This window comes from Ovis aries, unplaced genomic scaffold, assembly GCF_016772045.2.
Source record: "Ovis aries strain OAR_USU_Benz2616 breed Rambouillet unplaced genomic scaffold, ARS-UI_Ramb_v3.0 scaffold_87, whole genome shotgun sequence".
Classification (NCBI taxonomy): Eukaryota; Metazoa; Chordata; class Mammalia; order Artiodactyla; family Bovidae; genus Ovis; species Ovis aries.
The window spans coordinates 944113-967577 of NW_024599828.1; the positions used below are offsets into that span (position 1 = coordinate 944113).

Sequence of the window (23465 nt, forward strand, 5' to 3'; positions counted from 1 at the left end):
TTCTTCCAGCCCAGCGTTTTCATGATGTACTCTGCATATGAGTTAAAAAAGAGGGTGACAATATACAGCCTTAACGTACTTCTTTCCAATTAGGAACCAGTCTGTTTTTCCATGTACAGTTGTAACTGTTGCTGCATACAGGTTTTTCAAGAGGCAGGTCAGGTGGTCTGGTATTCCCATCTCTTTCACAATTTTCCACATTTTATTGTGATCCACACAGTCAAAGGCTGGCATAGTCAGTAAAGCAGAAGTAGGTGTATTTTTCTGGAATTTCTTGCTTTTTTGATAATCCATCAGATGTGGGCAATACGATCTGTGGTTCCTCTGCCTTTTACAAAACCAGCTTGATCATCTGGATGTTCATGGTTCACTTATTGCTGAAGCCTGGCTTGGATAATTTTAAGCATTACTTTACTAGCGTGTGAGATGAGTGCAATTGTTCTGTAGTTTGAGTATTATTTGGCACTGCCTGTCTTTGGGATTGCAATGAAAACTGACCTTTTCCAGTCCTGTGGTCATTGCTGTGTTTTCCAAATTTGCTGGCGTATTGAGTACAGCACTTTCCATAGCATCATCTTGCAATATTTGAAATAGCTCAAATGGAATTCCATCACCTCCACTAGCTCTGTTCGCAGTTAGGGTTCCTAAGGTCCATTTGACTTCACATTCCAGGATTTCTGGCTCTAGGTGAGTGATCACACCATTGTGATTATCTAGGTCGTGAAGATCTTTTTTGTACAGTTCCTATGTGTATTCTTGCCACCTCTTCTTAATATCTTTTGATTCTGATGGGTCCATACCATTTCTGTCCTCTATTGAGCTCATCTTTGCATGAAATATTCCCTTGGTATCTCTAATTTTCTTGAAGACATCTCTAGTCTTTCCCTTCTATCGTTTCCCTATATTTCTTTGCATTGATCACTGAGGAAGGCTTTCTTATCTCTCCTTGCTATTCTTTGGAACTCTGCATTCAAATGGGTATGTCTTTGCTTTTCTCCTTTGCTTTTTGCTTCCCTTCTTTTCACAGCTATCTGTAAGGCCTCCTCAGACAGCCATTTTGCTTTTTTAGATTGCTTTTTCTTGGGGATGGTCTTGATTCCTGTCTCCTGTACAATGTCATGAACCTTCTGTCCATAGTTATTCAGGCACTCTCTATTAGATCTAGTCCCTTAAATATATTTCTCACTTCCACAGTATAGTCCTAAGAGATTTGTTTTAGCTCATAACTGAATGGTCTAGTGCTTTTCTCCACTTTCTTCAATTTCAGTCTTTATTTGATAATAAGGAGTTCATGATCTGAGCCATTGATATGAACCAAGTACAACATATGACTACATTATTTCAATAAACTGTGAAAAGACATCTGCTTTTTGAGAATCAGGGAAATTTGCACATGGATTGGATATAAAATGTTCATTTTCTTGGGGACAAAATATCATTTTTTTTTCATATCCTATCATTCTACCACAAATACTCATTATGTACATTTGGTGAAATGTTCATCTTGTCCCTAAAATCCTTCAGGAAAAATGAAGAAGGGTTAAAAGAGAGAATGAAATGACGGTCTGTCTTGATTTAAAAACAGATAGCTGCTATGCTATGCCTAGCTGCTATGGATTGAATTGTGTCCACCCTTGACTGCCAATGTGATGGTATTAGGAAGTAGGGCCTTTGGGACATATCCAGGTTGACATGGGGTTTTGATGCTTGTCCCTCATGATGGGAATAGCCTCTCCCTCTTTTTCTCTTATTCTCCCTCTTCCTCCTTCCCTTCAACCACCACATGTGAGAATATACTAACAAGAGAAAGACTGATGCAAGTCAAGAATGTCTTCACCAGGAACTCAATTGGCCACCACCTGGATGTTACATAGTCTCCAGTCTATGACAACCAGTGGGACTAAGAGGTTAGATTTGTGGTTATTGATGCCAAATAATGAAATACAGAGTTCATGATACTCTTCTTTATTATATTTCTTATGTTTGAAATATCGTTTTGCAGTAAGAAGTTTACAGAAAGTCCATTTTGAAGTTTCTGTCTTAGTGATAGCCCGAGGAGCCCAAGATAACAGATTCAGGCAGGTTCCCAATGAATGAGTTGTTGGAAGATCACATGTTCCTTATTCCAACTCATGTCTTGTCATCTGAAAACTGTCCCTCACACCTGACACCTTTACCACTCCCCTCTCCCACCTGCATCTCCATTCCTCTATTAAGCTGAATCATCTAGCAGGAGATGTTGATGATTCAGGACAGGGTCTGGAAGCAGAAGGAATACATACATTTTTAGAAAGAATGAACTGGGAACACCCGTCTTGGATTTCGCTTCCTTAGTGCCAACTGCAGGTGAAGGATTGGGCTTGGGTAGGGAGGGAGCCACAAGTGGGACTGCCAAGATATCCTCAAGTGAAGGCAGGAGGAATTCAGAACCCAGTAACCAGGAGGTGGGCAGCGTGCACACGACACAGGAGGGACGGAAGAAGCACTGGGAAAAGAATAGCACCTACCTGAGGGACAGACCTTCTTGAGTCTTCTGGTTAAACTTGGAGGTCATGTAATTCCTGCTCAAATTCCTGCTCCATATGTGGAGGGGAGAGAGGTGTACTCACTGATGAGTCATAGGGAGAAGGAAAGTCTCCCCAAGAGGCCCTTTGATTCCACTTTAAGAGTGGGCATTATCCGAAGCCAGAGAGCAAATGGCAGATCATCCAAAAGATGACCTACTTTAATGATATTTAAAATAGTACAAAATTTGTCTTAGAGTCCTGGAATATCTAGTTCCCAGAGTTTGTTTGGAGAGATGATTCATCAGCCTAATTTGGGTTTCTGCTGAGGAATCTACAAGCTTCCCCATTGGTAACTTTTGACTTATAACTACCTGATCTCATCCCACAGAACCCAAATGATGGTAAGTTCCAGGGGGCAAGGCCTCTAAGACCTCGTGTCAAAGCAGTTGTGTGCCAAGTAGTCTACCACTCTCAGCCCTGAGCCCAGGACCCATGAACATCACCAGACAGTTACATCTCCCTGCCGACCATCATCCTCAGCAACAGCTACCTCTGAGCCACTTGTCCAGTGATTGGCATTGAGCCTCAATCTGGAATAAGTGTTCTGGAGCAAGTCCAGTCTCCCTCATCCAAGAGATGGGAAACTGAACCCTGCGTTGTACGACTCACATTAAGGCTGCAGGTAAGTTAGTGAAGACTTGGGACCCAAGAACTCTGGTTCCCATGCTAGGAGACTTCCAGGAAGGGAAAGATGACAGAAATCTCAATTGCATCCACTGCTGGGTAGCTCTAAGATGTCTGCAAGCACCAGAGTGGAAGCTTCTTTCCCATTGCCCTTCAAATCTGGTTCTGATTTTAGCAGCAGACCTGCCTCCGTATTGGAGCAGGAAAGCAATATTCAAGGCTGTTTCTTCTTGGTTCCAGGCACAGTGGGAGAGCCCCAGCTGTAGTGACTCTAAGAGGCAGTCCTGCAGGTGGTGACTGACTCATTCCCAACTCAGATCCCCAGAGCTCCAGCTCCTCATTCACACAACACAGAACCTTGGTTGATTGGGTAACATGAACCTGCATTCACAGCGAGAAATTTTCTCTTAGCCTTCTGGTAACTTAGATATGTGCCTTATGTTTTCTCAGGGAACCACTGACTGAGGGAGGTTGGAGTCTAAGACTAGCCTGATGCAGGTGATGTGTTGTCTCTTTGATGTTCCAAATACACCTTGGAGATTCAAAGGCCTTGAGAGAATTACAATCACCCTTATATTTTGTAGGGACTTTGCTTTACAAATCTAGTTGGAGGAAAAGGACAAAAACATAGGACAAAGCTGGACATCTTTGGGTCCCAGCTGACTGTGAATTGAATTCCAGACACCAGGCTTCTGAGCCAGGTGCTGATGTTATGCACAAGCCACCTTTGAAGACGCAAAAGAGGAAAGAGTTTTGGGCAGAGACCAGTGTGGTCAAAGGGCCATGGGAATCACATGGGGCAAGATTAAACAAAAGTCATTACTTGTTTCTTTGCTATCAGTTCCTTGGCGTTTTCACTCCTGAGACCAAGTATATGGAGATAGTCAGAGGCATTGGTGGTGCCCCTGGCAGGTGATGCTCCTGGGGATAACCAGTTTATGGACACATCCCTGAGTCTAGAGCATATTCAGCCTCATGATAGCCCCAGGTTCTCCCTTCTTGAGAAGGCTGACTTGCCTCATTGCTGCTAACTCATAACTGAAGCATGGGATGAGGTCATGGAGGGTAGCCATTTATTAAACTTGGTTGCCTTGGACCTTAGCAGGGGCTACTTACCACATCTACAATGTTTTTCTCCCAGGTTTTGCATGGCCAGGTCCTTCTCAACATTTACCATCATCTCAAATGGGTCTCTCTCGGCTTGCTTTCCCTGGCCACTGCACTCTCACAAGTGCAGACCCTCACCCAAAAAGTACCTAAACCCTTCCCTCCATCTAAACAATAATTATACTTACCAAAGTGGAAAGGTGGGAGAGGGATAAATTGAGAGTTTGAGATTAATATATGTATACTACTTTATTTAATACACAATCAACAAAAACCTACTGTACAGTACAGGAATTCTGCTCAATAGTCTGCAATATCCTGTATGGGAAAAGAATCTAAGAAACAATGGATACATGTGTATGTACAAGGGATTTAAATTCCCATACAACTAATATTAATGAAATGTTTTAAATCAACTCTCCTCCTATATAAAATAAAACCTGAATTTTCTTTTTAACAATGCTTACATGTAGAGACCAATGGGGTTCTTTAAACTCGCAGGATTTCAGACATGATGCAAGAAACGGCAGACCGGTTGCAAAAATCTAGACATTATCTGAGGTTGCATTTTCCTGAGCTTTGGTGTCTTTTGCTTCTAGTGTCACCTTTGATTTGTCTTTGGAGATTCTAATACAAGGGCTTGGAGACACCAGTTAGGTGTTAGTTGAAGGATGAGAGGAAGGCTCTAGTTGGAGAGTGAAATCCCAGCTCCCTAGACTTGGGTTGGGGCACGTTTGAGGCACAACTTACGTCCCAAGTTCCTGTGAAAACAGGCTGTACCTTCCCTCTCCATGACTTGCATGATATCAGACCCAGACTGGTTTCATCCTTTTTCATGTCCTACATTCCATGAGACCTCACTGACTTCCCTGGGAGATTTTTTTTTTTTTTGAACACTATGTCTTCATTGCGGAGAAGGCAATGGCACCCCACTTCAATACTCTTGCCTGGAAAATCCCATGAACGGAGTAGCCTGGAAGGGTGCAGGGGGTCGCTGAGGGTCAGACACGACTGAGTGACTTCACTATCACTTTTCACTTTCATGCATTGGAGAAGGAAATGGCAACCCACTCCACTGTTCTTGCCTGGAGAATCCCAGGGACGGCAGAGCCTGGTGGGTTGTCGTCTACGGGGATGCTCAGAGTCAGACACGACCAAAGTGACTTAGCAGCAACATCAGGTCTTCACTGCTGCTTGGGACTTATCAATTTTCAGCGAGCATAGTCTATTCTGTAATTGCAGTACACTGGCTTTTCATTCCTGTGCTTCTCTTGATGTAAATTACAGCCTCTAAGGCACTCAGGCCCAGTAGTTGTGGCCCAACTGGCTTAGTTCCCCTGGGGCATTTGCAATCTTCACAAACCAGGTCTCAAACGCATATCTTAAGCACTGGGTCAAAAGGGAAAACACTCTGGGGAAAAATCGAAATAAATCACTTTTACATGAAACTTGGCACCATGGCCTATTTATGAGGAGACTGATGCAGGATTGTCCCTGCTTCAGGTAACCTCCTGAGATCAGGACTGATTCATGTTCCCCTCCTAAGAGTTCCTACAGGATCTTGAAGCTGTCTTGCCATGAGGTTTTGTTCTTGCTTCAGTTTCTGAATCTCACACTAGAGCACAGCTTCCAGAGAACAGGGCTGTCACTTGACTCAATTCTAAGTAAAAATCAGTAGATATTGTCTCATTCAGACCCTAATGTCAAGACAATGCTAACACAAAGTTCAGTTATTCTATTATGAGTGTTAGGTTACAGGTTCAACGACTGTAATCAAATCCTAAAAAAAAAAAAAAACAAAAAAAACAAAAAACCAAAAAAAAACCATTGTTTTAAATACAATACAATTTGAATTCTCTGTCATATAATGTTAGTGCAAGTTTCTCCACAGAGATGAGGGCCCAACTTCTTTCTTGTCACATCTTCCACCTGTGCTACTTACCTCTGGTCTAACATGGCTGCTCCAGCTCCTGTCATTACATCTGCCTTCCAGCTAGTGGGACAGAAAATAATACTTCCATTTGGAATTGACATATCACCTCTACTCAAATTCCACTGGCCGAAGTATCTTCCATGGTCATGACAAACCTGGGGGTGGTGGGCACACAGAAGGGCAAGGGAATGTGATCCTACTTCAGAACATTCATGATGAGTAACAAGGACCACCATCTTTCATTCAAGTCTCTGTAATTCATTCTTCTTTGGTTCTCACCACACAGATCTCAGCCTGTTTTGGCCTGCAGATATGGATATGGATGACGTTATAATAAAGGACATGGCTCAGGCTGTACAAATATGGAGAAAACAAGAAAGGAAAGAATATATAAAAGTATAAAAATTCAAAATCCAAAGGAAAGCATGCTTATAATCATACTTTTGCTTTATACAATATAGGCATAATGGTTGATGAATCAATTTATAAAATAAAAAATTAGCGAAATGTAAAATATAAAAATATTCACTAAAACAAACCAAATAATAAAGTTATATCATATTAAACATATAGTAGTAGCAGGATTAAGTTTGAATGCACATTACAAAAAATTAAAACAACAATTACTTTAGCAAGATCAACTTGATTTTTCTCTCTCACTGAAACAAATCTGGAGGTGGGCCAACCAGAGCTTGGGTGGTATCCATCTCCTAGGTTACATGATTGTCCAATACAACTGCAGGAGTTCCAGCCATCACCATTAAAATTCAAGTTGCAGTTAGGAAGAAAGTAGGGAAGGGAAGAGTCCCATCTCTCAGCTAAATCAGCTCCTTAAAACCAGTCTTCCAAGAAATTTCTCTTATAGATCTGCTTGAATTTCTAAGTCGCCAGTCATGACTAAGCACAGGTGGGTAGGAAGTGCAGTCCTGTAGCTACTGGACTCATTGTTATATAACATACTATTTTCAGTTTTGAAATAGAAGCAGAGAATAGATCATTTTGTAGGTAGACCCTAGTGCCTGCCTTAAAGAACAAAATAAAACAACAACAACAAAAAAAGAATGAAATAGGCTGAATGGCTGGGCACAGTGTGGGAGCCAGGAGAAAGGAGCAGCAATGAGAAACAGCTAGATGGATCTGAACTGTGCTCCAGAAAATAGAGGCAAACTGGTCAGTAGTGATCTTCTAAGGACTGAAGTGAGGATTATACATACCACATGACCCTATTTGTCTTGAAAAGTGCTTTTTCAACCCAGGTCCTAAATCTCTCTCAATTCTTCAGCTTCTAAATACCTTCTTTTTGTTACCTCACATTCTGACCTACCTGTCTCACCTTCTTATTTCTGTTCACATCACTTCTCCATGTAATCCACCGGCATTACAAGATCCAGTATTGAGAACTTAGCAACACTTTCTAGGAGTGGATCGAAACACAATGACTATTCCTACTTTAGCATTTGTTTGTCCCGATCAAGGTCTTTTGAAAATACTGAAATCGCAAGAATTATGGAGATCTCACGTTTCCTCTAAAATCCCAACCAAGAATGTTATTTCCTTTGACCTGGAGGGGATGTGTTCACTTTTGTATCCACAGGTCTTAGAAGAACAGTAAGTCCCCTGTATATGAATGAGTTACATTTCAAAAGGGTATTCAAAATCCCAATTTCTTCATAAATCCAGCAAAGTTACTTAGGTAGCCAACTAAGACAAATGGCTATGTATTACTGTAGTTTATTAGCTTTATGATATTTTTCACACAAATATTACATAAGAAACAAACACAAACAATAAAAGAAACATTTTTCATCTTGCAGTACCTGGATAGGGCATGGCAACCCACTCCAGTATTCTTGTCTGGAGAATCCGCATAGCAAGAGGAGCCTGGCAGACTGAGGTCCATATGTTGAAAATTCAGACACAGCTGAGCAACTAAGCACAACTTTAAAAATAGACTAGTAGTACCATCTACATTACCACCGCATTTATGCTTCTTTTCAGAAAGCGTAGGCTTGACATAAAGTCCTTCACTCTTTACACCATACAGTTCTGTACAGCAAAGTACACAAATGCACACCAACTTGTCTTGGATGTGCCCACGACAAAGTGAGTCAGATCTGTGAACTAACTGATGTGATTGCACATGAAAATACACTTTTACATGTTTGAAAGTTTTCAACTTGAACGTTTCTATGTAACAAACTTGCTAAACAGGTTTTCAGTGAATGTATGTAGTGAAGGAACAAGAGTGGAGAGTAAGGAGCTGCCTGTTCTTTCCTTTTTGCGTGTATTATGGCCACTCTGAATAGGAATTTCATTGGGTGAGACTGAGACCTGTTGTATGGGAACATGGCTGCAATTGACAGAGAACCAGCATCCCAGGAGGTAGGACAAGAGCCGTGGTTGGTTGAAAAGAGCCAAGTGTGCAAAATAGGAGAAAACAAGTTTTCACTGGTTTATGTGAAAGACATGCAAATGTCATCTGTCTTTGTGTGTAGTGATTGAGCTGTGGTTTAGAGGAGCAGTCCCTGTTGCCCAGGATGAGCAAGAGAGGAGAAGAGAGAGGAGACTGAACCGTGAAAATCAAACATGAATATCCAGTATTGTCTGTGTATGTCAAGTATGTCTAGTGTTGATAAGATATAAGTCCTGTCAATTTATCTGCTCCCTCCTGAGAAGAATTAGAGTTGTAAAAGAGAGAAGGTCTGCACTATGCTAGCACCTTCTTCTTCTGTCCAGTGAACATTCATTTCTAATGCCATTTCTTTATGAACAGAGGATGTACTTTATATGATTGAAGTCTTCTAATTTACTGTTCCATATAAAATTTTGGTGTTGTTCTGTGCCCAGGCACATGGGGCCCTGGCACCTGGCAGGCTCTGTTTCAGCTGCACAGTGCAGTGTATGGGGATGTCCGGGTTCACCTCCGAGGGATTAACTCTAGCTGGGTTTAATTCAATCATCTTGCTCTTTATCTTCGGTTTTTCCCATGTTCCTTTTTCCATGTCTCTTTTTATCCCTGACTTCTTTGCGACTGAGTAGTTTTTATAATTCCCTTTTATAGACTTTGTCACTTATTAACTGTAACTATTTTATAAGTAGTTTTAAGATCCATGTTATACTCTTTTATTTGCCAGTCTATCATTATTAAATATGATCATTATTAAATTATTTATTCATTTATCATTTCTTTATTTGTACTGTGTCTTAGTGTGGGATGCAGGATCTTCCTTGTGGTAGGGAATCTCTATATGAGGAGGACACGCTCAGTATTTGTAGCATGTAAACTCTGTTTGAGACATGCAGGCTTAGTGGGTCAGTGGCATGTAGGACCTTAGTTCTCTGGCAAAGGGACTTGATACTTTGATACTTGCAAGTGCTTTGCATTGCAAAGCAGATCCTTAACCACTGGACTACCAATGAAGTCCCTATATTTACCTTTTAATACATAGTATATGTTTATCATCTTGGGTACTGTTCATTCCCCCTGTAGATTCAGTTTTCATTTGGTTTTAAATTCCTTCTTACTTGAGATCTTTTTCTCTCAGCATTTAAGATGTGGCGCCAGTGTCCTCCAGCTAACATTGTTTCATTTGCCTAATCTGCTGTCATCCCCATTTTTTCTTCTACTGTGTCTGTTTTGCCTTCTGATTACATTTCTTTGGTTGATTGTCTTAAACCATGAATTATGATGTGCCTTATATAGTTGTCATAATTCTTGTCCTTGAATTAATTGAGTTTCTGTGTTAATAAGTTTAAGCTTTCATCATACCTGGAAATTTTTCAACCAGTAATTATGAAGTTCTTTGCTCTATTCTCCTGTCATTCACTTCCTGTGGGATTCCACTTATATATGTTTTAGCACTCTTAAAGTTACTTCAAAGGTCTCTGATGCACAATTAATTTTTTCCCACAGTCTTTGCATTTCTATTTTACATGTCTATTTAACATACTCAATATTCTTCAGTTTCATGAATGTAGGGATTATTGATGTAGAGGCACCTTAATGTCCTTCCCTGCTAATTATGTAATACATATTTTACTTGTGTTTTTGCTAATTGATTTTTCCCTCGTTATGGATATTTTCTTGCTCTATACACATCTGGATTTTTTTCTTTTTAAATTTATTTATTTATCTTAATCAGAGGATAATTACCTTATAATATTGAGATGAAACTAGGACAAATATTTTCACAATTTATATGGAAATTTTAAATTGGATTGTGAATGTGCTCACTTGACCTTTGGATACTGGATATTTTTTAATTTTTTATAAATTATTGCTTTCACTGTTTGCAAACACCATAAATTTCTTCGAAACAATTGCATTTTTTTGAAGGCTTGCTGTAAAGTTTTGTAAGCTGAGATGGAGCCAACCTTAGACCAGGTTTACTATTCGCCACTAGCAAGGCAATATTGTCTTCAGGGCCCTATTGATCTCATGGGAATTATGACTAATTTCAGGGGCAGTCCTATGATGGCTGAAGAATAGGACAGGGGGACCAATTTCTCCCTCAACAAACTCATCAAAAGAACATTTGAACACTGAGTAAATGCCACAAATAAACTTCTGAATGCAGGCAGAGGATGTCAGGTACCCAGAAAACAGCCCATTGTCTTTGAAAGGAGGTAGGAAAAAATGTAAAAGATAAAATAAGGGACAATGGAGGTAGGGATGGAGATCCAACCCAGGAAGGGAGTCTTAAAAAAGAGAAGTTTCCAAACACCAGGAAACATTCTCACTGGCGATTCTGTGATGAGCCTTGGAACCTCAGAGGGCAACATAACTTAGAGGAAAAATAAATAAATAATTTAAACCCACAGATTACATGCCCAAGGATAACTCCCAGCAGAGAAGCAGCACAGACGCCTGCATCCGACACTAGCAAGAGGGGGCTGGGCAGGGAGGTGCAGGCTGCATTGCTTAGAGTAATGAAGGACTGGGCTTGAATGCCCCATAGGACAATCTGAGGGAACTAACTTGAGATAGCAAACCAGACCCTGTGATAGCTACCCCATTGCAAAGCCCTAAACTAAGACACCACCAGGCCTGCTCACTGAACAAAGGAGCAACCAGAGGTAGCCGGCTGCGGACTGGCCCATACCCTGCCAGGGACAGGGGATGGAGGCCAGCCAGAGCCGGAAGAGAGTAATCGCGGCCCCAGAGAGGCATCATCTACCTACCAAACTGCAAGCAGGCTTCGTTGCTAACCAAGACTTCTTGGGATTCTGGACTGTCAACATCTGCCTGAGAAGGTGTGCCGGTTATACACCCCGAAAACCGAGTGGCAGGGGTGGGAGAAGCGATAAGTCACAGCAACTGTGCTCACCAAACCACCTGGTCACCCGAGTGGCTCAGACCTGAGAAGGGCACAAAACGCAGGCCCAACAGAGTCTGTGCCTTTGAGGAGTACCCGAGTACCTGAGCCTGAGCGGCTTAGACCTGGGAAGTGCATGCAACTCAGGGCCTGCCTCAGAGAGTTCCCCACAGAGCAACCTAGAGCCTGAGCCGTGTAGACTGGGAAAACACACACGCCATGAGCAGGGGCAAACCCAGTGTGCCCGAGGCACTGGGAGCACTCCCCAAACATGCCAGTGATATTTGTTTGCAGTGTTCCTCCTTCCTCACAACACAACTGAACAAGTGAACCTAAAAAACTGTCTACCACCCCCTCCTTGGGTCAAGGTAGAAATTAAACACTGAAGAGACCAGCAAACAGAAGAAGGTAAAACAGAGGGAACTGCCCTGGAAGTGACAGGTGCAATAGATTAAAACCCTGCAGTTAGCACCAATTACATAGGAAGGGTCTATCCATCTTGAGAAGTATAAGCTGGATCAAGGAACTATCTGAAAGTGAACTGACCCCAAACTGTCCACAAGAACACCAGAGAAAGTCCTAGATTTATTTTACCATTTTCATCATTTAAATTTATTTTATTTTATTTTAAGTCCTCTGCTACTCCATTAAATTTAATTTTTATAAACTAATATAACTTTGAAAAAAAAAGACCCTATTTCTTAAAGTATACTTCATATATATATATATATATATATATATATATATATATATATATATTGCATTTTTGAGAATCCAAACTTTACTCTAGATTTTTAATCTTTCATTTTTGGTATTTGTTATCAATTTTGTACCTTTAAGAACCAATCTTCAGTAATCATTTTTACTTCAGAACAAGATCACTGGCCTGATTGCTCTCTCCCCCTTTGGATCTCCTTTATCTCCACCAGGTCACCTCTATCTCCTCCCTCCCCCTTCTCTTCTTTGCCAAACTCTGTGAATATCTTTGTGTGTTCTGGACTGTGGAGAACACTTAGAGAACTGATTACTGGCTGGAAGTGTCTTTCTCCTTTTGATTCCCCCCTTTATCTCCCTGGCCACCTGTTTCTCCTTCCTCCCTCTTCTCTTCTCTGTTTAACTCTGTGAACATCTCTGAGGGATCCAGACTGTGGAGAGCACATAGTGAAGTGATTACTGGCTAGCTTCCTCTCTCCCCTTTTGATTCCCCCTCTTCTCCTCCTGGTCAGCTCTATCTCCGTCCTCCCTCTTCTCTTCTGTGTGAAAATCTGTGAATATCTCTGAGGGATCCAGACTGTGGAGAGCACATAAGGAAGTGATTAGTGGCTAGCTTGCTCTCTCCTCTTTTGATTCCCCCTCTTCTACTTCTGGTCACCTCTATCTCCCTCCTCACTCTTCTCTTCTCCATGTAACTCTGTGAACCTCTCTGGGCGTCCCTCACTGTGGAAAAACTTTTCATCTTTAACCTAGATGTTTCATCACTGGTGCTGTATAGATGGAGAAGCCTTGATGCTATTGTAAGAATGAGACTGAAAAGCAGAGGCAGGAGGCTTAAGTCCAAATCCTCAGAACACCAGAGGACTTCTGACTCCAGGGAACACTAATTGATAGGAGCTCATCAAACACCTCCATACCTACACTGAAACCAAGCACCACCCAAGGGCCAACAAGTTCCAGAGAAAGACATACCATGCAAATTCTCCAGCAACACAGGAACATAGCCCTGAGCTCCAATATACAGGCTGCCCAAAGTCACTCCAATCCCATTGACTTCTCATAACTCATTACTGGACACTTCATCGTACTTCAGAATGAAGAAATCCAGCTCCACCCAACAGAACACCGTCACAGGCTTCCCTAACCAGGAAACCTTGATAAGCCACCCGTTCAACCCACCCACAGAGAGGAAGCTCCACAGTAAAGATAACTCCACAAACTTCCAGAATATGGAAAGGCAAACTCAAACACAGCAATATACACAAGAAGAAGATACAGATAAATACCCACCAGTTAAAGGAACAGAATAAATGTCCACCAAATCAAACAAAAGAGGAAGATATATGGGATCTACCTGATAAAGAATTCCAAATAATGATAGTGAAAATGATCCAAAATCTTGAAAACAAAAGGAATTACATATAAATAGCCTGGAGACAAGGATTGAGAAGATTCAAGAAAGGTTTAACAAAGACCTAGAAGAAATAAAAAAGAGTTAATATATAATGAATAATGCAATAAATAAGATAAAAAACACTCTGGAGAGAACCAAGAGTAGAGTAATGGAGGCAGAAGACAGAATAAGTGAGGTAGAAGATAGAATGATAGAAATCAATGAAACATCTAGGAAAAAGAAAAATGAATGAAAAGAAATGAGCATAATCTCAGAGACCTCTGGGATGATGTTAAATGCCCCAACATTTGAATCATAGGAGTCCCAGAAGAAGAAGACAAAAAGAAAGACCATAAGAAACTACTTGAGATAAGAGCTGAAAATTTCCCAAAGTTGGGGAAGGAAATAACCACACAAGTCCAAGAAACCGAGAGAGTCCCAAAAAGGATAAACCCAAGGAGAAATATCCCAAGACACATGTTAATCAAATTAACAAAGATCAAAGACAAAGAACAAATATTAAAAGCAGCAAGGGAAAAGCAACAAATAGCACACAAGGGGGTTCCCATAAGCATAACAGCTGATCTTTGAATAGAAACTCTTCAGGCCAGTAGGGAACAGAGGACATATTTCAAGTGATGAAAGGAAAAAAAAAAAAAAAAAAAAAAAAAAAACAAAACAACCTACAGCCCAGATTACTGTACTCAGCAAGGATCTCATTCAAGTTTGAAGGAGAAATTAAAAGCTTTACAGACAAGCAAAAGCTGAGATAATTCAGCGCCACCAAACTGGCTCTGCAACAAATGCTAAAGGATCTTCTCTAAACAGGAAACACAGAAAGGGTGTGTAATCTCAAACCCAAAACAATAAAATAAATGGCAATGGGATCATACTTATCAATAATTATCTTAAATGTAAATGGGTTAAATTCCCCAAACAAAAGACAAAATCTGGCTGAATGGATGCAAAAGCAGACCCCTACATATGTTGTCTACAAGAAACCCACCTCAAAACAAAGGATACATACAGACTGAAAGGGAACGGCTGGAAAAAGATATTCCACGCAAACAGCGACCAAAAGGAAGCAGTAGTAGCAATACTCATTTCAGATAAAATAAACTTTAAAACAAAGGCTGTGAAAAAAGGAAAAGAAGGACCCTACATAATGATAAAAGGAACAATCCAAGAATAAGACATAAAAATCATAAATATAAATGCACCCAACATAGGAGCACCACAATAAGTAAGACACATGCTAACAAGTATGAAAGGGGAAATTAACAATAACATAGTAATAGCGAGAGACTGTAATTCCCCACTCACACCTATGTCTAGATCAACTAAACAGAAAATTAGCAAGGAAACACAAACTTTAAGTGATACAATAGATCTGTTAGGCCTAATTTATATCTATAGGATATTTCACCCCAAAATAAAGAATTTCACCTTTTCTCAAGTGCACACGAAACCTTCTCTAAGATAGATCGCATCTTGGACCATAAATCTAGCCTTGGTAAATTCAAAAAAATTGAAATTATTCCAAGCATCTTTTCTGACCACAAGCAGTAAGATTAGATCCCAACTACTGGAGGAAAACTGTAGAAAATCCAACATATGGAGGCTGAACAACAATCTGATGAATAACCAACAAATCACAGAAGAAATCAAAATATCCATAGAAAAGAATGAAAATGAAGAGCTAACACCTATCCTACTCAAACTCTTCCAGAAAATTGCAGACGAAGGTACACTTACAAACTCATTTTATGAGGTTACCATCATCCTAATAGCAAAACCTGACAAAGATGCCACAAAAAATAGAAAACTACAGGCCAATATCACTGATGAACATAGAGGCAAAAATCCTTAACAAAATTCTAGCAATCAGAATCCAACAACACATTAAAAAGATCATACATCATGACCAAGTGGGCTTTATCCCAGGGATGCAAGGATTCTTCATATCCACAAATCAATCAATGTAATACACCACATTAACAAATTGAAAAATAAAAGCCATGTGATTATCTCTATAGATACAGAGATAAAAACTCTTAAGAAAGCAGAAATAGAAGGAACATAACTCAACAAAATAAAAGCTATATATGACAAACCCACAGCAAACATTATTCTCAATGGTGAATATTGAAAGAATTTCCCCTAAAGTCAGGAACAAGACAAGGGTGCTCACTCTCACCAGTATTATTCAACATAGTTTTGAAGTATTGGCCACATCAATCAGAACAGAAAAAGAAATAAAAGGAATCTAAATTGGAAAAGAAGAAATAAAACTCTCACTGTTTTCAGATGGCATGATCCTATATAAAAAACTCTTAAGGATCCACCAGAAAATTACTAGAGCTAATCAATGCTTTAAGGTTTAGTAAAGTTGCAGGATATAAAAGCAACACACAGAAATCACTTGTATTCCTATACACTAATAATGAGAAAATAGAAAGAGAAATTAAAAGGAAAATTCCATTCACCATTGCAACGAAAGAATAAAATACTTAGGACTATATTTACCTAAATAAACTAAAATCCTATATATAGAAAACTTTAAAACACTGGTGAAAGAAATCAAAGAGAACACTAATAGATGGAGAAATCTACCGTGCTCATGGATCAGAAGAATCAATATAGTGAAAATGAGTACACTACCCAAAGCAATCTATAGATTTGATGCAGTCCCTATCAAGCTACCAATGGTATTTTTCACAGAACTAAAACAAATAATTTCACAATTTGTAAGGAAATACAAAAACCTTGAATGGCCTAAGCTATCTTGAGAAAGAAGAATGGAACTGGAGGAATCAACCTCTCTGACTTCAGGCTCTACTACAAAGCTACAGTCATCAAGACAGTATGGTACTGGCACAAAGACAGAACTATGGAACAAAATAGAAAGCCCAAAGATAAAACCACACACCTATGGACACCTTATCTTTGACAAAGGAGGCAAGAATATACAATGGAGAAAAGACACTCACTTTAGCAATTGATGCTGGGAAAATTGGTCAACCACTTGTAAAAAAATGAAACTAAAACATTTTCTAACACCATACACAAAAATAAACTCAAAATGGATTAAAGATCTAAGCGTACAACCAGAAACTATAAAACTCCTCAAGGAGAGCATAGGCAAAACACTCTCTGACATAAATCACAGCAAGGTCCTCTATGATCCCTCTCCCAGAATATTGAAAATAAAAGCAAAAAGAAAACAAATGGGACCTAATTAAACTGAAAGCTTCTGCACAACAAAGGAAACTATAAGCAAGGTGAAAAGACAGCCTTCAGAATGGGAGAAAATAATAACAAATGAAGCAACTGGCAAATAATTAATCTCAAAAATATACAAGCAACTCCTACAGCTCAATTCCAGAAAAATAAACTGCCCAATCACACACACACACAAAAAAAATGGGTTAAAGAACTAAACAGACATTTCTCCAAAGAAGACATACAGATGGCTAACAAACAGATGAAAAGATGCTCAACATCTCTAAATATCAGAGAAATGCAAATCAAAACTACAATGAGGTACGATTTCACACCAGTCACAATGCTGTCCAAAAGTCTACAAGCAATAAATACTGAGTGAAGTAAGCCAGAAAGAAAAACACCAATACAGTATACTAATGCATATATATGGAATTTAAAAAGATATTAATGATAACCCTGTATGTGAGACAGCAAAAGAGACACAGATATATAGAACAGTCTTTTGCACTCTGTGGGGGAAGGAGAGGGTGGGATGATTTGGGAGAATGGCAGTTAAACATGTATATCATCATATGTGAAACGAATCTCCAGTCCAAGTTCAGTGCATGATACAGGATGCTTGGTGCTGGTACACTGGGATGACCCAGAGGGATGGTATAGGGAGGGAGGTTGGAGGGATGTTCAGGATGAGGAACACATGTATGCCCATGGAGGATTCATGTCAATGTATGACAAAATCAATACAATATTGTAAAGTAATTAGCCTGCAATTAAAATAAATAAATTTATATTTTAAAAAAATGAGTAATTTTCACGCTGGTGGGTGGGGACAAAAGTAGACTTCATGCAATTTGAGACTCAAAGATCGTTCCCTATAATTCAGAGCAGTAATATCAACTCTCTGCTGAAAACTGGAAGGGTATCTCCTGTACCTTCCTACAGTTCTCTGTAGGTAGCTCTCTCCTGTGAACTCTAACTATATAGAGTCATAAATCACTCTTCTTTGGGAGACTGTCTCTGCCTAGTTACACCTTCCATGTATATGTTGGAAACTATTTCTAGAGTTGAGCCAATTGTAGAACTCTCCTTGCTTGCTCCCCGTCTCAGGAACCCATTCTATGCTGCCAGATGTTTGACGTAAAACAATGCTCTTTCATTTGTCTTTTCTACTTTGGAATTATTTGAGATGGGAGGATAAATGTATCTTTTGCTCCTCTATGTCTACCAAAATGAAGGTCCCCCTGCAATCAGAACTCACTGAATGCCTTGTGAATGCTAGGCACTAACCTCTGTGCATGGGTGCAAACTTGATTGGGGATATGAATTGGGGCCTTAGGGAGCCCCAGTCTTGCTGGAGAAACATGCCAATTACAAACAGCATTTGCTATGTGGTATGTTCAGTTCAGTTCAGTCGCTCAGTCATGTCCGACTCTTTGCAACCCTATGGACTGCATCATGCCAGGGCTTGCTGTTATTCACCAACTCCTGGAGCTTGGGCAAACTCATGTCCATGGAGTTGGTCATTCCATCCAACCATCTCATCATCTGTCATCCTCTTATCCTGCCTTCAATCTTTCCCAGTAACAGGGTCTTTTTTATGAGTAAGTATTTCAAATCAGTTGGCCAAAGTATTGGAGGTTCAATCTCAGCATCTGTCCTTCCAATGAATATTCAGGATTGATTTCCTTTAGCATGACTGGGTGGATCTCCTTGCAATGCAAGGGACTCTCAAGATTCTTGTCCAACACAACAGTTCAGAACCGTCAATTATTCATCACTCACCATTCTTTATGGTGCAACTGTCACATCCATACATGACAACTGGAAAAATTATATGATTATACTGATCTTTTTCAGCAAAGTAATGTCTCTACTTAAAAAAAAATGTATAGGTTTGTCATAGTTTTTCTTCAAATGTGCAAGCATCTTTCAATTTCATGGCTGCAGTCATCATCTGCAGTGATTTTGGAGGCCCTGAAAATAAAGTCTCTAACTATTTCTATTGTTTCCCCATCTATTTACCATGAAGTGATGGGACCAAATGCCATGATCTGCATTTTCTGAATGTTAAGTTTAAACCAGGTGTTTCACTGTCTTCTTTCACTTTCATCAAGAGGCTCTTTAGTTCCTCTTCAATTTCTGCTGTGAGGGTGGTGTTTTCTGCATAGCTGAGGCTATTGATATTTCTCCCAGAAATCTTTATTCCAACTTTTGCTTCATCCAGTTGGGCATTTCACATGGTGTACTCTGTATATAAGTTAAATATGCAGGGTGACAATATACAACCTTTATGTACTCCTTTCCCGATTTGGAACCAGTCTGTATTTCCTTATTCAGTTCTAGCTGTTGGTTCTTAACCTGCATACAGATTTCTCAGAAGGCAGGTAAAATGGACTGGTATTCCCATCTCTGTAAGTTTTCCACAGTTTGTTGTGGTCCACTCAGTCAAAGGCCTTTGCATGGTCAATAAAGCAAAAGTAGGTGTTTTTCTAGAATCCTCTTGCTTTTTCTATCATCCAACGAATGTTGGCAATTTGATCTCTGGTTCCTCTGCCTTTTCTAAATCCAGCTTGAACATACGGAATTTCACAGTTCATGTACTGTTGAAGACTTGCTTGGATAAATTACTTAGGTAGCATGTGAGATGAGTGGAACTGTGAGGTGGTTGAACATTCTTTGAAATCCCTTTTTTGGGGGACTGCAAGGAAAATGACCTTTCCAGTCCTGTGGCCACTGCTGAGTTTTCCACATTTGCTGGCATATTGAGTGCAACACTTTAACAGCATCAACTTTAAGGACCTGATATAGCTTGACTGCAATGCCATCACCTCCACTAGCTTTGATCTTAGTGATGCTTCTGAAGATCCATGTGACTCCACATTTCAGGATTGTCTAGCTCTAGGTGAGTGATCACATTACCATGGTTATCCAGATCATTAATATCTTTTTTGTGCAGTTCTTCTATGTATTCTTTCAACCTCTTCTTAATATATTTTTCTTCTGTTAAGTTCATCACATGTCTCTCTTTTATTGTGCCCATCTTTGACTGAAACATTCCCTCCCTATCTCTAATTTTCTTGAAAATATCTCTAGTTTTTACCATTCTAATGTTTTCCTCTATACTCTTTGCACTGATCACTTAGGAAGGCTTCTTCTTCTTCTTCTTCTTTTTCTTTTTAAAAATCTTTTCTTGCTAGTCTTTGGAATTCTGCATTAAGATGGGTATGTCTTTCTTTTCAACTTTTTATTTTGCTTCTCTTCTTTTCTAAGTTATTTGTAAAGCCTCCTCAGGCAACCATTTTGCCTTTTGCATTACTTTTTGTTTGGGATGATCTTGATGTGGTATGTACAGATCAAAAAACCAAGATCATGGCATCCAGTTCCACCACTTCATGGCAAATACCTGGAAAAACAATGAAAACAGTGACAGACTTTATTTTCCTGGGCTCCAAATTCACTGCAGATAGTGACCACAGTTGTGGAAAAAAAGAAAAAAAGTCGCTAGCTCCTTGGAAGTAAAGCCATGAAAAAGCCGACAGCATACTAAAAAGCGGAGACATTGCTTTATCAGCAAAGCTCTGTATAGTCAAAGCTATGGTTTTATCAGAAATCAAGATGGGATGTGAGTTGTTACAAAAGAAAGCTGAGTACCAAAGAATTGATGCTTTTAAACTGTGGTGTTGGACAAGACTCTTGAGAGTCCCTTGCACTGCAAAGAGATAAAACCAGTCCATGCTAAAGGAAATAAGTCCTGAATATTAATTGAAAGGCCCAATGCTGAAGCTGAACCTCCAATACTTTGGCCACCTGATTGGAAGAACTGGCTCATTAGGAAACAGGCTGATGCAGGGAAAGATTAAAGGCAGAAGGCAAAGGGGAAGACAGAGATGAAATTATTGGGTAGCATCATCGATTTGATGAACATGAGTTTGAGCAAGCTCCAGGAGCTGATGATGGACAGGGAACCCTGGAATGCTGCACCGCATGATATAGCAAAGAGTGGGACATGACTGAGAGACTGAACTGAACTGATGTACAGAGGATATCAGGGAGCAGGCAGAAGTCCTTAGGGTCCAGTCAAGCCTGTGGCCCTGGTGGAAGTGGTGAAAGATTTAGGTGGAAGGGGAGGCTTCCCATCCTCTGGTGCTGCTCCTTGAATCCAAGGCAAGGAGCACAAGATTTTGAATGTATTACCAAATATTATTTTCTTAAAACAAACAAACAAACAATCAAACCTGTTTTCTACAGGAGTGAGAACTTTGACTGAGTCTGTTCTCTAGATTTTACTGAGGGATGTGGAAGGGATCTGGAGTGGGCTGAGTCTGCAAAAATTAGGTGACCAACTGCTGGAGGCCCAGGCTTATGGTAGATATTCTGCATTAGATGGAAAACAAATCCAGAGAAAAAAGTGTCCCTTCTGGAGTGTACATGCCAATGCATTACCTTTTTTCATCAGATCACTTCAGTGGTGTTTTGGGGCAAGCAAGTATACATGATGGGTGATTTGCTTTTGTCAGTTCCTGTGGGTAGTTAAATGACTAAATGTTTGGTTACTTCATTGCATGGTTGGAATTATGCTTGGGAAAGAAAGCTAGATGAAATCCACACATATTTTGTCATTAAACAGCAAGTGAAGGAAGGTTATTAAAGCAAATATAGGTAATTTAAACATGAGGGGCCAAATGGGGAAAGATTCATTTAACAGGCTAAGATTGGACTATACAGGTTGCATAGTTGTTGCTATGACAGTAGCCATAACAGCTACTTGTTGCTATGCTGGAGGTTTGGGAAACTCACCAGAAACCAAGAGCTTTTATGACATTCCTTGCAGTGTGATTTCAGGGGAGAAGTAGTTGAAAAGGAAAGGCTGACTTGTAAGGTTAAGAAGGGAGTAATCTGAGACAGTAATCATTAGTTCTTCTGTGAGCCCAGAAAAGAGAAGCATTGACTCAGTCAGAGTTCTGGGTGAGGGTTCAGAAATAGATGTCTGAACATCTATTGGCTTCAATATTTAGCCTTGGGGATGGCAGCCATAACCTCTAAACAGAAGATTTCCTTCTCCCAGGTGGCAGAATAATTCATACTTGTTCCAGACTCATGAACCCAGAAAGCCCTCTCAGGGCCACTGGCTCTTTGCAGGCACACATGCAATACAGAAGGTGGAATTATCATCATGGTGCCCATTTTCCAGATGTGAAGACTTAAATCAAGTAACTCGATCAAGCTCACACAGCTAAACATATGAAAAGCCAAGCACAAACCCAGGGTAACAGGCCTCAAATAGTGTGTTTTTGCTCCACACCCACTGGAAGTGGTGGGTGGTGATCTGGAAGCAATGCTTAGGCAGAAGCAAACAATATTCACGTTTAAAATGAAGAAAGTAAGGAAAACCACTAGAACATTCAGCTATGACCTAAAGCAAATCCCTTATGATTATATAGTGGAGTGAAAAATAGATTCAAGGGAGTAGGTCTGTTAGACTGGACAACTATGGATGGAGGTTTGTAACATTGTATGGGAGGTGGTCATCAAAACCATCCTCAAGAGAAACAAAGGTGACAAGGCAAGGTGGTTGCCTGAGGAGGCCTTAAAAATAGCTGAGAAAATAAGAGAAGTGAAAGGCAAAGGAGAAAGGGAAAGATATATCCAATGGAATGCAGACTTCCCAGCGAATAGCAAGGAGAAATAAGAACGTCGTCATAAGTGAATAATGAAAGAATTAGAGGAAAACAATAGAACTGTAAAGAATATAGATCTCTTCAAAAACAGTGGAGATACCAGAGGAAAACTTCATGCAAAGATGGGCACAATAAAGGACAGAAAAGTCAAAGAACTAACAGAAGCAGATGAGATTAAGAAGAGGCAAGAAAGCACAGAAGAACCATACAAAAATCATCATAATGACCAGGATAGGGATGATGCAGGGGTCACTCACATAAAGCCAGATATACCAGAGTATAAAGTGAAGTGGGCTTTAGGAAGCATCACTATAAGAAAAGCTAGGGAAGGTGATGGAATTCCAGCTGAGCTGCTTAAAATTCCTAAAGAAAGAGGCTGTAAGTATGTTGCATTCAATGTCACCAAATTTGGAAAACTCAGCAGTGGCCACAGTGCTGGAAAAGATCAGTTTTCATTCCAATTCAAACAAAAGGCATTTCCAAGTAATGTTATATATATATATATATATATATATATATATATATATATATATATATTTTTTTTTTTTTCTGTTTATAGTCATTTGCACAGGCGGCTACAAGCCGGCACACTAAGCACTGCCGAGAGGAGCTACCCCACGTCCGAGGTCAGGGGCAGTGGCCTAGACTGCCAGGTTGCGACGGCACAGGAACAGCCAAGAGGAGCTACCCTGCGTCATAGGTCAGGGGTGGCGGCTAGAGAGGAGCTACCCTGTGTCCAAGCTCAGTGGTGGCCAGGAGGAGCTACCCCATGTCCGAGGTCAGGGGTGGTGGCCGAGAGGAGCTACCCCGCCTCCCAGGTCAGGGGCGGTGACCCTGAGGAGCCACCACGAGCCTGAGGCCAGGGGCGGAAGCAAGGAGGAGCCACCCACGCCCGAGGCCAGGCCCGGC

General features: G+C 40.3%; 1 protein-coding gene across 1 annotated transcript in view; it reads right to left on the reverse strand.

Annotated features, from left to right (window-relative positions):
- Positions 1 to 23465, reverse strand: part of PAG3 (pregnancy-associated glycoprotein 3) — a 928325-nt gene that overhangs the window by 571742 nt on the left and 333118 nt on the right.